This window comes from Galeopterus variegatus, unplaced genomic scaffold (assembly GCF_000696425.1).
Source record: "Galeopterus variegatus unplaced genomic scaffold, G_variegatus-3.0.2 Scaffold24783, whole genome shotgun sequence".
NCBI lineage: Eukaryota > Metazoa > Chordata > Mammalia > Dermoptera > Cynocephalidae > Galeopterus > Galeopterus variegatus.
The window spans coordinates 8,768-9,645 of NW_007750894.1; the positions used below are offsets into that span (position 1 = coordinate 8,768).

General features: G+C 58.4%; 1 pseudogene; it reads left to right on the forward strand.

Annotated features, from left to right (window-relative positions):
* Positions 1 to 185: 185 nt before the first annotated feature.
* Positions 186 to 593, forward strand: LOC103583606 (annotated as a pseudogene).
* The last annotated feature ends 285 nt before the right edge of the window (positions 594 to 878 follow it).

Consider the following 878-nt stretch of genomic DNA (forward strand, 5'->3'; position numbering starts at 1 on the left):
TCTCTAAGCATCCACACAGGGAAGCCAACGGCCAAAGAGGCAAAGAGGCAGAGCCCGACCATAACGAACGCCAGGAAACCGTCGCAGCCGCCTGCTCTGCTCGCTGTTCCCCTTAGTCCCTGGTGTTGACCTTCTCCTGCTCAGTGTGGAAGAGGGTAGGAGCCCAGGCCACGTTCTCAAAGGCTATGAGTTACAGTCACCCCCCTCTCTACGTGGAGAGCATGACCTCTCTCAAGGTGGGCAACGTGACCTACCGCACCTCAGCCGGCACCCTGCGGCGACTCTTTGAGAAGTATGGGTGCATCGGCGACGTGTACATTCCACGGGACTGCTTCACTAAGGAGCCTCGTGGCTTCGCCTTTGTCCGCTTCCTCTACAAGCACCACGCCCAGGACGCCATGGATGCCCTAGACGGGATCGTGTTGGATGGCCGTGTGCTCCGAGTACAGATGGACCACTGTAGTCACCCCGCATATGGCCACCACAGCTGCCGTCGCGGAATGCCACCCCACAGGTACGAGGGAGACAACTATGCACGTCAGAGCTGCAGACCAAGACCTCGTCGTCCTAGCCATTCCAGTAGGAGGGGCTGATCCAGATCCCGATGCCGACTTGGATTCCGACCCAGGAGTAGATCTCACGTCAGCTGCTTGAGGTCTAGGTCTCGCTCCCGCTCTCCTTCTCGCTCTCACCGTAGATCTTCATCAACCCCTAGATCCGGGTCAACCCAAAGATCCATATCCACGTCCTCCTCGGTGTCCAGATCTCGCTCGTGGACCGGGTCGAGCTCTGGGTCCAGAAGTCTTCCACCTGGGTGCAAGAGGGGTTCTGAGGCTGGATCACGATCCAAGAGTACCTCCAAGTCTTCTGAAGAGGAA